We start from the raw sequence: 11,230 nt of genomic DNA, 5'->3' as shown, positions 1-11,230 counted from the left end.
ACAGCCTCCTCCTCCTGCTGGCGCTTGTCTCCTTTTAAGGACATTTATTGTGTTTCTGTTCTCACAAACAAATAATGAGGAGTCCCGTGGAGGGCTGGACCATCGGAGGAACTTCAAGGCGGGGGCATATTCCTGCTTTCCGTTCAGCTGTGCAAAGGGGGAGGGGAGGAGAGGGCAAAGATGGGCGTGGAAAACAACTGCATCCTTGGGCTGGTTTTCTGTTTCCGGGAAGCAAGCCTTAGAGTTAACCGTCATCACACACCAGCACTCCCCTACAGGGGAGAGGGCGTTCACAACAGTCACCATGGAGACTGAGGAGGGCGTGGCGCCCCAGAAGCAGCCGTCGCAGTTGGAATGCTCAGTCCAGATGTGAAGACGGACAGGCATCGTGAGGAGTGTCAACACAAGAAACCCCCAAACCTGGAGAGAACTTTTATGAGTTTATTTGAGCCAAACCGATGGCATATGCCAAGGAGCAAGATCTCAAATGCTCCAGAGAGTAACCGTTTTGTAGCTTTTTATGATGCACTTGAAGTGGAGAGGGCAGCCAGGTTACGTGGGGGTGGGAGGAAGCAAAGTGGGGGTCAGATTACAGGACAGTTCAGACTGTGTATTCTCTTGAGGGTGGTCGTGTATTAGAAGGGAGTCTGAAAAGGGACATTTCAAAGGTGTGTTAACCTACATGCTTAGAAACAGCAGACAGGGCTTGCTAAAGGAAAGACAAACCTTTTGGCTCTGGCCGGCAGCTCAGATGGTTAAAGCATCGTCACAATATGCAAATCTCTCTCTCTCTCTCTCTCTCTCTCTCTCTCTCTCTCTCTCTCTCTCTCTCTCTCAAATAAAAGAAAAATATATAAATCTTTTCCTAAAGAAGTTATTGGCCTGGGGCGTGACTGCTCCCGGTGCCCTGCCCAGTGAGGAATTTATTTATTTATTTTTTAAAAAGTATTTGCCTGCTTTAAAAAAAAAAATTTATTGATTTTTTATAGAGAGGAAGGGAGAAGGATAGACAATGAGAAATATCGATGAGAGAGAAATATCGATCAGCTGCCTCCTGCACACCCCCCCACTGGGGATGTGCCCACAACCAAGGTACATGCCCTTGACCGAAATCGAACCCGGGATCTTTCTTTTCATATATATATATTTCATTGTGTTTTATATATATATATATATATATATATATATATATATATATATATATATATATATATATTTTATTGATTTTTCACAGAGAGGAAGGGAAAGGGATAGATAGTTAGAAACATAGATGAGAGAGAATCATGGACCAGCTGCCTCCTGCACACCCCCTACCGGGGATGTGCCCACAACCAATGTACATGCCCTTAATCGGAATCAAACCTGGGACCTTTCAGTCTGCAGACCGACGCTCTATCCACTGAGCCAAACCGGTTTTGGCCCAGTGAGGGATTTATGCTCAGATCATGCTGTGAGGTGACTCCATAGAACCCATTTTTCATCACAGGAGGCTCAATGGTTAGACTTTTTTGAGCTTTAGACATTTGACTAAACCCTTGAAGCTCTGAGTTTATGAGAGACAAGAAGAATCAGTCCCAATATATGACCTGGTCCCATTTATATGAAATACTCATTATAAGAAATCTCTAGAGTCAGGAAGTAGATGAGGGGTTGCTAGGGCTGGGGTGGGTGGGGGAATGGAGAATGACTGCCAAAGTTTCTTTCTGGGATGATGAAAATGCTCTAAAAGTATGTTTTTATTGAATTTAGAGAGAGAGGGAGAGGGAGAGAGAGAGAAACATCAATCAGTTGCCTCCTGTATGTGCGCTGACCAGGAATTGAACCTGGGTATGCGTCCTGACTGGGCACTGAACCCACAACCTTCAGTTGCATGGGATGACAGTCAACGAACTGAGCCACACTGGCCAGGGCAGGTCTATATTTCTTTTCCCGTTTGGGTTCACAAATTTGTTTTCCATAATTAAAGTAAAATAGCTTCTAACTACAGTGGGTGCTTTTTTCATTGCATCCAGACAGGCTTGCTGTCAAACTTTTGTTGAGTGTGACTTTCTGAGGTTCTGGCCATTGCATTACGCCTGGAAACAAAGATGCAGCTTTTGGTTCTATTGACTTCCTGTTTTCAGTCTCATTGATTTTTTTCTCTAATTTTTTAAATGGCATCGGCCAATTTTGTATTCATTTATTTACATATATTTTTTAAAACTCCTCACCTGAGGATGTTTTTCCATTGATTTCTAGGGAGAGTGGAAGAGAGAGGGAGAGACAGAGAGAAACATCGATGTGAGAGAAACACATCGATTGGTTGCCTCCTGCATGAGCCCTGACCAGGGCTCAGACTAGGGAGGAGCCTGCAACCAAGGCATGTGCCCTTGACCGAAATCCAACCCAGGACCCTTTGGTCTGCAGGCCCACGCTCTATCCACTGAGCCAAACTGGCTAGGGCTCTTTAATTTTTTAAATTTATTTTCTAATGCTTACTTTGCATTTAATTGGCTTTCTTTTTCTAGTTTCCTAAGGTGGAAGCTTGGATGATTGATTTAGATCGCTCTTCTTTTCTGATATATGCTTTGGTCGAATGAATTCATAAATTGAGAGGCTTTGCTGGAAATAAAGGATAAAGATTTACTCAAGGATCTTAGAGTTTGCAAATTGGAAATACAGTGAGGTAAAAACCTGGAAGTGTTCCAAGGAAGAAAAAAAAATTAAAAGTTCTTATAATAAAAAGGACATTTTTTAAAAATCCTCATCCAAAGATATGCTTTCTTGATTTTTTTTTTTAAGAGAGAAAGTGAGGAAAGGGGAGAGAGAAAAAACAACAACATTGAGGTGAGAGAGAAACAGAGAAACATTTATTAGTTGTCTGCCACATGCTCTGACAGAGAATCTAACCCACAACCCAGGTATGTGCTCTGATTGGGAATCGAACCTGCAACCATTTTGATGTATGGGAAGACACTCCAAGCAACTGAGCCACCCAGCTAGGGCTAAAAAGGACATTCTTGAGAATTACCTGTCCTGCATTCTTAGCCCTGCTCCAGAATGGTTAGTCACACATTAGGCAATCTGGATATGAGTCCTTCGGGGGGTAATCAGAGGGTTATCTGGAAGTTTGGTGTATGTCCAGATGTTATCTGGGCATTGATGCATGACTGGAAAGTTCAAAACAAGTTTAAGTTCCCAGGATAGTCAGAACAAGAATGGAATTTCTCCTCATGCCTGAAGCTTCATAATGTTAATCATTTTAGCAGCTTGGTTCGAGTGACTCCTTTTATAGATTCCCTATCTTCACACGTTCCTCATAGTTAATGCTATAAATTTCCCTCTACGCACTGCTTTCACTGAGCCCCAGAAATTTTGCTAAGTTATGTTTTAATTTTCTTCCCCCCGCCATGGTTTTAAAGATTTTATTTGCATATTTTAAATATTGTGCATTCCAATCATTACAATCATTTTAAGAGAGGGAAATGGCTACTCTGAGGAAACTGCCTTGTACAGCCGGCAGGACCCTCGATCAGCTGGGTTTTTGCTCTGGATTTCACTGTCCTACCACCCAGCTTCTTCCTTCACCAACACGCAAGTTCTGTTCCTTTCCTGCCCGCCAGACGGGCAGAGAGAGGCAGGGTGGCCTTTGCTGTCAGTTCTCTGGTGTGAAAGGGGCAGCACAGCCATGCACACGGATTCAGCTTCCTTGCAGCTCACAGAGCTAAACAGCTCAAAGAAGCAAAGTGAGAAGGCAGCGCACATTGGCAGAGCCTTTGCCGTTGGCCTGCTTGCTTTGTTCAGCTGTTTCTTTTGAAGGCTGTGGGTTCTTCTCTTGATTTTCCGTCTTCCGTGTCGACCTAGGGGATTTCTCAGCCTCAGCCCTGTCTTGTCTGTCAGACGCGGCTGCAGAGGAAGTGGGGTGAGGCGTGCGGACGAGTCGAGTCAGGTCTGCTCAGCGGCCTTCACAGAGTTTAATTTTCATTTAGTTCAAAATAGTTTTAAAGAATTCTCTTGAGATTTCTTCTTGGATGAGCGTGTTAATTTAGACGTGTGTTGTTTAATCTCCGTGTATTTTGGGATTTCCCAATTATCTTTGTGGTATTGATTGTGATAGATCCTCCCTTCCTCCAGTTGATGGATGGACCCCACCTGCGTCCAGACATTCCTGAGCTCTGAACCACCAATCGCACCTGCCAAATACCCTAAGCCCCCGATTCCTAAGTCCCTAGGTCCCTAATCACTAATCAGCGTGTGCTGAGTGCCCTAAGCCCCGTCCCCTGTCCTTAAAGGTGCTTGTACCCCGGCCCTCGCTCTCCTCCACCCCTCTCTGTGGAAGCAGCCGGCAGGGGTACTCTTCCCTCCAATAAAGCCTGTGTGTGTGTCCTGCTATCCCGGTCTCTGGCTACCTTCTATTTAACCTATCAGATTGCAAGCTGAATTCCATTGTGATCTGAGAGCAAACACTGCATGGTTTCTGTTATTTTAAATTTGTGAAGATATGTCTTATGGCCAGAAAGTGCTTCATCTTGGCAGATGTCCCATTGGGGAAATATGTATTCTGATGTTGTGGGTGAAATAGTCTACAGATGTTCCCTACATCCAGCTGATTGATGCTGTGGACCTCAACTAAGTCCTCACTGGCTTTCCGCCTGCTGGATCATTTGTGATAGAGGGTATTGAAGTCTCCAACTATCGTAGTGGATGCATCTATACCTCCTTGCTGTTCTGTCTTTTCTTTTTTTGCCTCGTGTATTTTGATGCTCTGTTGTCAGGTGCATACCCATTAAGGATGGTTATATAATATCTTCTTGGTCCAAGTGGTCGGCAAACTCATTCGTCCACAGAGCCAAATATCAACAGGACAATGATTGAAATTTCTCTTGAGAGCCACATTTTTTAAACTTAAACTTCTTCTAACGCCACTTCTTCAACATAGACTTGCTCAGGCCGTGGTATTTTGTGGAAGAGCCACACTCAAGGGAGAGAGGAAGCCTCCTGGAGGAGCTCATGTGTTGTCCAAGCTCAGGGAGTTGGGAGGGCGGGGGGGGGGGGGGGGGGCCTCTGGGAGGACGGATCGTGGAGGAGCCCCAGCTTCAGCTCAGCCTCCTGAACACCAGCGAGTTCGGGGAAACGTTTAGACACAATTCAGCCTCACCAGTCCGGAGACTTCATACTAGAAGAGAACCCTCCCTTTTTATTTTTATTTTTTATTTATTTTACTTTTAAAAATATATTTTATTGATTTTTTACAGAGAGGAGGGGAGATGGATAGAGAGTTAGAAACATTGATGAGAGAGAAACATCGATCAGCTGCCTCCTGCACACTGGGTACGTGCCTACAACCAAGGTACATGCCTTGATCGGAGTCCAACTGGGACCCTTGAGTCTGCAGGCTGACACTGAGCCAAACCGGTTAGGGCCCCTCCCTTTTAAAAAATATATTTTTTTAAATTGATTTCAGAGAGGAAGAGAGAGAGGAAATAGAAACGTTAATGATGAGAGAGAATCACCAATGGGATGCCTCACCTATTGGGGATTGAGCCACAACCTGGGCATGCACCCTTGGCGGGAATCGAACTGCGACCTCCTGGTTCAATAGGTCGATGATTAACCACTGAGCCACGCCGGCTGACCTAGAAGAGAACCCCTTTGAAGGTAATGACTGATGGACAGCCGTTCCTCAGCCGCACACCTTCCTCTATCTACAGCACTGTGTCTACCTGTGAGAGAAACCCCGTAATTTAGCCAATGGGGTAAAGCCTGTCATCAGAGCTTGAGTCTCATTCTACATCAAAGGCTCCATTCTGGAGAGAAACCCTGTAAAGGCCATGCGTGTGGGAAGGCCTACAATTATAGTTCAGACCTTATTTGACTGCAGGGGTGATTCATATGGGAGAGAAACGGCTTGAACGTAATAAACGTGACAATGCTGTCTGGCCTGGGCCAAGCTTGACAACCTGAAAGAATTCATTTCAGGGCAGAATCCTGTGAATGGAGTGGAAGTGAGGACACCTTCCACCAGCCCGGTGCCTGAGAATCTGCTCCGTGAACAGAGAGATGATAAAAACGTGAGCAGTTAAGATATGTCTGTGGATTTATTTTGTGATGCAAGGCTGCCTGCCGTGCGCCTCCCTGGTTCGCACATGGCCTACGTGGACAGTGGATCCAGGGCTGACCCGGGGGACAGTTTTTCCGCAGTCCTGCTTATTTGTGCAGCGCCCGCCGGGTGGAAAAGCAGAGGCTGCAGTTCTTGGAAAGGAACGATGCGTTCTGACTTGTCATGCTTTGTAAGCAGCCTGAACGTCCATGTTGATAAGGGTCCGTTGTCCATTGTCGATTTGGCTCAATGGATAGAGCCTCAGCCTGCGGACTAAAGGGTCCCAGGTTTGATTCTGCTCAGTGGCACGTACCCGGGTTGCAGGCTCCTCTCAGGCCCTGGTTGTGGCCCGAGCAGGAGGCGATCAATCGGTGTGTTTCTCTCACATCGATGTTTCTTTCTGACTTTCCCTCTCTCTCCCACTCTTTCTAAAGATACATGGAAAAATATCCTCAGGTGAGGATTAAAAAAAAAAGAAAAGATATCGTTTTCTACCATTCAGATGGAGCTCATAAAGATTCTGAGATGCTGGGGAAAAGGACTCTCTGAAAGGGGTGAACGGAGAAGGGGTCCTGGTGACAGTGAGGGAGGTGGATGCTGGCCACCAGGACCCTCTCCAGTTACGTCCCGGCACTTAACGTTCACTGGGCCAGCCTTCAGGATGGTGCACCCGTAAGACCCCGTCCCACTTACCTGGATGAACGCTCGACTCTGTGTCCTGGACTCTGCCCCTGTGCTTCCCCTCCGACCTGCCCGATCCCTCTGAACACACACATCTGAGGGTGTGGGTTCCATGCAGAGGCGCCTTCACGCTGGAGTGCAGGGCCGAGAGCAAGCGAGGTGCCGGGGTTCAGAACGTGCGGAGGAGGTCACTCTCTTGTGTGACCCCGAGAGTGATGCCCCCTTAAATGCGGTGGCCTCGGGCCTCACTGGCCTCACCCTGGCCCTGGCCCTGGTGACTGGATGGAAATCTGGATCTTGGGGGTCTGGGAAGAGTTGGGACAGAGAGAAAGCGACGGGAGGGAAACACCTGGGAGGGAGCCAGCTGCGGGAACGTGCTTGGTCACTGGGCCACAGCTGGAACAGCTGGGCAGCTCTAGGACACAGTACTCCAGTCTTCAGGGACACCAGTAAGGGGCCCTCCTGCATTCAGTCACACCTTCAAGCGCCCACACTGCCAGACACATTGCCGTTAGAAATATGCTTTGTGGACCCTTTTCACGCTAGCTCCGGGAACAGTGCCTTTTTATAAAGGAACTAACTAGGTTTGTTGCTTTATTTATCTTTTTGGCTTTATTGTAAAGGTAGAGCGCTATCACTTAGTGGGCATGGGCTGCCCAAACCTTGTACATTCCAAAGATTTTCGGGACTGGCCCACCTTCCGGGGGATAAACTGGGCCCATGGACTAGCCTCCTGATAGGAGTATCTGTGGGTACCCGAGGCCTTGGGCCACACCACCTGACAAGGTGATGCGTGGGGAACACCTGTCTTTGCTTGCCAAGAGGCTTTGGGCCACATGCATTGGTTTGATTGTTTTAAATATATTTTATTGATTTTTTTTACAGAGAGGAAGGGAGAGAGATAGAAAGTCAGAAACATTGATGAGAGAGAAACATCGATCAGCTGCCCCCTGCACGCCCCCCACTGGGGATGTGCCCGCAACCAAGGCATGTGCCCTTGACCAGAATTGAACCTGGGACCTTTCAGTCTGCAGGACGATGCTCTCTATCCACTGAGCCAAACCGGTTTCAGCCAGTTTTTAAATATAAATTTTCATTGATTTTGGAGAGGAAGGGAGAGGAAGAGAGAGATAGAAACATCAGTGATGAGAGAGAATCATTGATTGGCTGCCTCCTGCATGCCCCCTACTGGAGGTTGATCCTGCAACCTGGGCGTGTGCCCTTGACTGGAATCGAACTGAAGAACTTTCAGTCTGCAGGCCGACGCTCTATCCACTGAGCCAAACTGGCCAGGGTAACACACTGCATTGGTAACACACAGGAAGGACCCTGACTGGCTGAGGGCGGTCACAAGGCACTCACTCCACGCTCCCATGACTGACTGCAGGACAAATTCTGAACTCCGAGGCCTGGCGGAACTCCCCTGTTTGGCAACGCGTTGTCCACGTCGCCACACATCACTGCTGGGAGAGCAAAGTGCACGTGACCTACCGGCAGCAGACAATTGGAAGCCTGTCTGGTGACTCCCGGACTCCACCCTATGTGCCCTTTCCCTTTGTTGATTCAATCTGTCCCCTTTCACCACAGTAAAGCGTAATCTAGGTACCCAGCTGTCTGGCTGGTGAGTCAGGCTAGGAACCACTAACCTGAGGCTGGCCTTGGGGCCCTCGGCATAGCCAGAGGCTCATGCCGGGCCCTGGGAAAAGCTGGACAGGAAGACCTCGGATGGCTTTGGATCCACGGTAGCTGAAAGAACTTCTTTGAAATATAACGTTCAGCCTCAGAACTGTATGTGTTAAGCAGTCTTAAGCACCCAAGATAAAAGTTCAAAACCCAAAAACAAAACAAGAAGAGGACACCGCCGAAACCGGTTTGGCTCAGTGGATAGAGCGTCAGCCTGTGGACTCAAGGGTCCCGGGTTTGATTCCGGTCAAGAGCATGTGCCTTGGTTGCGGGCAGATCCCCGGTGGGGGGTGTGTAAGAGGCGGCTGGTTGATGATTAGCTCTCATCGATGTTTCTAGCTCTCTATCCCTCTCTCTTCCTCTCTGTGAAAAATCAATAAAATATATATATATATATATATATATATATATATATATATATATATAAAAAGTCAATGTCTATCTGCTGCTAATTCTAGTGGCTCGAAAGGGATTGCCCCTGATGTCTGACAGGGGATGTCTCTGGGCTAGAGACAAGGCACACGGCCTCATTCATAGTTTGGTGTTGGCTTTCCTAGAGGAACCCATCTGTGCCTTTCTCAGGTAATGGGTCCCTGGTCTTAACGATCATCTATCTATCTATCTATCTATCTATCATCTATTATCTATCATCTTTATTAATCCTCACTGGAGAGTATTTTTTCCATTGATTCTTAAAGAGTGGAAGCGGTGGGGGAGAGAGAAACATCGATGCCAGAGAGACACCTTGATTGGTTGCCTCCTACACAGGCCCCAACGAGCCAGAGCCTACAACCCAGGTACATGTTCTTCCTTGACTGGGAATCCAACCCCTGATCCTTCGGTGCGGCGTGCAGGGGGACGCTCTAACCATTTAGCAACACTGGCCAGGGCTTAATCATCCCTTCTCCCAGAGGAAGAGACTAGGACTAAATACGTAAGTATAGTGTCTTAGCTATCGTTCCTTACTATCATCCCGGAACGTCTCGGTAATTACAAAAGTAAACTACTTATTGGGGAAAAAATGCCTTGTCAATGGTGACTCAGTAATAATTTATTGGATGATTAATACCTTAAGCTTCACCTCCACCTGTTACTCTCTTATCTCAGAAACTTAGGACCTTGATTAAGGCCCCCCTTCCTTCCCCGTACTGGTTCGGTGACTAATTCCAGCAGGGCCAGCGGGAGCTGGGTCTTCTGTTGTCCTCAGCTCTAGGCCTCTAGGCATGGGGCTGCTGGTCAGACGGCGGCAGCGAGAGAAGCCTTCCGCCAGCCAAGTGCTCCCTGCAGCGTTCTCCCTCTGCCCCCTGCTTTTCTGCCTGACGCTACTCAGCTCTAAAAGTCTGAGGGTTGTCTTCCTATCCCTCTCACCACCTTCTCTGCTTGATCTTCCCTTTTTGGATTCTATTTTTTTCTTAAAATAGTCTGTGTAAACAAAGCCAGCGTTCTTCTGTGATGTATCAGCCGGATTGGGATTCAAGGCCTGAAGTAACAGTGGCTTCTGCATGACTTATGTTTATTTTCCCCTCCATTGTCCCGAGGTGGACAATTCAGGGTTTCCCTGGAGCCCTGTAACCCCCTGGGATCCGGGCTGTTTCTAGCTTCCCACTCTGTCACCCTGGGGCACAGCCTCGAGCTCCTGGCATCAAAACCATGTTCCAGGCAGGGCCCGGAGTGGGCACTTGCCATGTGCCTCTCAAGGAGCACCATGGACTGCCTTGCGCCCAGCTAAGCCTCTAGGATGCTGAGAGGAGTGAGTGTTTCTGGGACAGACAACCCCAAGCTTCAGTCCCAGTTGTCGTGACTTCTCCTCACATTTTTCTCTTTCTTGTCTCCACCAGGGCCCACGTCTCACTGCTGTGTTTGTCAGCAGAAACGGCTTGTCTGGTTTGGCGTGTGGGTTATGTTCCTTTATGATAGTAAGGCGTATACTAACTTACTGTTATAACATACGGTGTGCATGTTTTTTCCTACCTTAATAAAACGTTGTCTGCTACTTTGTTGTTTATCTTCACCTGAGGATATTTCCCATTCATTCTTTCTTTTTTTTTTTTTTTTTTTAAGAGAGAATGGAAGGGAAGGGGAGAGACAGAGAAAGAGAGAGAGAGAGAAACATTGATGTGAGAGAGATACATCTATTAGCTGCCTCCTGCATGTGGGACACTGGGGTGCTCTGACTGGGGCAGGGGATCAAATCTGCCCCTGACTGGAATCAAATCCGAGACTCCTCAGTTGACACTCTGTCCACTGAGCTGAACCGGCTAGGGCTATTATCTGGTATTTTAAAGACATATGCAAAAGCAGTTAAAACGTGACAGTCTTGATTTTGCTTAGCTAGATCCTTTATATAAAGGATTTTTATTTTTCCTCCTTAATTTAGCTGATGTGGATAAATCCACTGAGAAAATGCATCACTTTAATCTAGCATCGTCCTAATATTGTTTACGATTAATAGTAGTACTCTGATATAATTGACAATATGGGGCCTAATTATTAAAAACAAACTTATTTACCTGTCACAGTACACATCTATAATAATAAAAGTGTAATATGCTAATTAGACTGGACGATCTTCCAGACGTCTTTCCGAACGAGCTTCCGGACAAAGCGAGAGAAGCCCAGTCCCCGGTGCCAGAGAAGCCGGTGCCTGCAGCCGGGGGAAGGAAGGCCTACTCTTGCACGAATTTCGTGCCTTGGGCCTCTAGTGTTTTAATATGTCCCTTGATATACAAATAATTAGGGAGGGAATCTAGAGGCTTTATCTACGGACTGAATTTTATGGCTTCAGAG

Source organism: Pipistrellus hanaki, assembly GCF_964339955.1.
Source record: "Pipistrellus hanaki genome assembly, chromosome: 16".
Lineage (NCBI taxonomy): Eukaryota > Metazoa > Chordata > Mammalia > Chiroptera > Vespertilionidae > Pipistrellus > Pipistrellus hanaki.
The sequence above is the reverse complement of the archived record's forward strand: the minus strand, read 5'-3'. Positions refer to the sequence as shown.